The following is a 2,876-nucleotide window of genomic DNA, read 5'->3' as shown; positions in this document are numbered from 1 at the left end:
ACTCTCATAGAAGAATGTGAAGGACAAAACCCCATGTGAGGAAAAAGTCCCCCCCATATGAAAGAAGAAGAGAAGCTAGGAAGCCCCCCTCAATGTGGATTCTGCACCAATGATAGAAGCTCTATGTATGAAGAAACTGCTCCACGAATGGCGAACAACATTCCTCCCCTTAGAAAGAAACAAAACCAAAGATGTATCCATGAAGTCTCCCCAATCATGAAGGGATGATGTATGAAAAAAACTCATGATGAAAGGAATCTCTGAAAACCACTCAAGTGTCCCCATGTCGATGCTGAAAGATACCCCCTCCAAAGGTGGTAAACTGTGCCACACTGCTAAAAAAGGCACTCCAAGATCTAGTGGAGATGGATGTAGAACATGTCCCAAAGACTCACATGTCTCTTCAAAAAATAAAGAGACCTCCTCCAACTGTTGTACATAAGTATCCACAATCATGTCAACCTCGAAAGAATGATCATGTAGAGAATGAACAAAAGGGTCAGAGTGTTCCCTCGCAACAATTGAAGAAGGATCACCTTCATCAAAGAGAAGATGAATGTCATCAATAATGTCTCCCAAATCTGCAACCACAAACAAACCTGCAATGTCTGTCAAGTAATCATCCCATGAATTTGAAGCTGGAAGACAATGAATATCCTGCTGCACTGAATCACATGAAGGCAAAACTGTCACACTATCCACATCATCAGGTACAATAGGTGATGTGATATCAATATGAGGAGATGAAAAACAAGGCTCAAGAACGAGGTCACATGTGAGAATCCCCATGTTCAAGTGCCCAAAGTTCTCCTCAAAATATGAACCATCACAAGAAGTGTGATCAACATGTGTAGAATCATCAAATGTGAAATCATCATCATCAACAAAATCTGAAAAATAGTATAACTAAGATGCATGATCAACCACCCCAGTTGCAATGATAGCTCTAGTCTCCAAGTCTCTAAAGAAAACTGACTCAAGTGTGAACTCCACAACTCTCTTAGTTGCGCCATGTGTGATTTGATAGATGGAAAGGAGATTGTTTGTCAAGTGGGGTACACACAACACATCATTGAAGGAGTTATCCCCAATGTCAATAGACCATTTCCCAATCACATCCATGTATGAATGATTTCCCATCAAAATCTGCAGCATTTGGCAAGGCTCAAATGTAGAAAACATAGACTGCGAAGATGCCATATGATGAGAAGCCCCTGAATCTAGAAGCCATCTCTCTGAATCATAACTGATAGTAGCACATAGAGCTTTTCCTTTTCTTGTCCCAAAAGAGTGAGTCTTCCCACTTGTAGAAGCCATGAATGCTTGCCCTTTTCCTTTTGAATTGAGGGAGTGGAAGTTGATGAATAATGCTTCTTGTAGACATTAGGCAAATCAATGTTATGCTTTTTGAGGATATGTGTGAGCTCATCAATCTTCTTAAAATGACGACTCTGCTCAAGACCAAACTTTTTACAATAGGCACAAGTAGGTTTCTCCCTCTTTGGTGAGTTATCCCTCTTGGAAGGGGATGAATCTCCTTGTTGTGGGGAAGATGGTGCTTTGTCCTTAGGCTTTGATTGCCATTTTTTCTTGTTTGAGTTGTCCTTTCCTTCATTTCCTATGTTCCCTTGATTTGCCACTAATGCTTGAGACTTAGAAGCCTTAAGAATGCCCATGCTTATCAACTTAGTTTGTTCCATCATCAACATTTTATTGAAAGCATCAAATGTAGGCATTGTGTAGCTTGAACCCATTGTCAGCCTATGGGTTTGAAAACTAGAAACAAATGCTGCATATTCTTGTGGAAGCTTGCCTATCAAGTTGAATATCAATTGAGTATCCTTCTTATCAATGCCACAATATTTGAGTTGTGCCCTCAATTCATTTGCCTTAGTGACATAATCTTGTATAGTATCAAAGTTCTTGGGATCCAGCATGGTGAGATCACTATCAATTTGATATCCCCTAATCTCCATCAACTTGACCATATAAGTCTTGAAACTTTTGCCAAGCATCCTTGATTAGAGTACACTTCTCAATATGAAAAATGAGATCCTTTGATACATACTTTCTTAAGGTACCAATTGCCATGATATTTTTAGTGAGCCAATCCAAGTGACCAACTGGATCAACCTTAAGATCAGCGAGAGCAACAATAGTTCCATCAATGTAATGAGTTAGTCCTCTTTCCATTAGTTTACTGCATGCATCAATTTTCCAAGTAGCATAATTATGAGGAGTTAAGAGAGGAAACTCAGAAGAACCCATAGCAACAAAAAGGAAGGAACACAAGAGCACAAAAGCACAAGAGACACCCCCCCCCCAATTAACTCAATCAAAGTACCCCCCAAAAATGGTGATTTTGACACTTTATATGTAGTGCATGTACAATAGGTCACTTGCAAAACAAGGCTAAGTGGACTTCTGATTTCAATTTACAACTTCTCAAAATAAGATCTAAGAGACTTCAACAAATACTACTAGTGATCTAAACTGAGATCCAAGCAAAATGCAAGTACCAAATATGCCAAAAATGGCCAAATATTGAAAGTACAGTTTCTACTTAAATTCACTACAAACAGATGGTAGATTATGAAAGTAGATGAAAAAATATGCACTTTCAAAAAAAACGCCACCTGAAAAGGAGTCCATATGAGCCCAAACGAAGCCTCCAAAGTTCTAAAAATTAGGATTTTGCGATTTACGAAAAACCTGTATCTGAAAATCAGAAACATTCTGCACCACTGTATAGATCCCGAAGTTCTACCCCAAAACAAAAAAAATTGCTCGAAAAAACGAGTCCGGATGAGTGAGATATCGCTATTTGAAAATCACCTGCAAAATTATAATTTCTGGAAAATTTCCGTAGCGGCTTC

The sequence above is a fragment of the Cryptomeria japonica genome, chromosome 6, assembly GCF_030272615.1.
Source record: "Cryptomeria japonica chromosome 6, Sugi_1.0, whole genome shotgun sequence".
Taxonomy (NCBI): domain Eukaryota; kingdom Viridiplantae; phylum Streptophyta; class Pinopsida; order Cupressales; family Cupressaceae; genus Cryptomeria; species Cryptomeria japonica.
The sequence above is the reverse complement of the archived record's forward strand: the minus strand, read 5'-3'. Positions refer to the sequence as shown.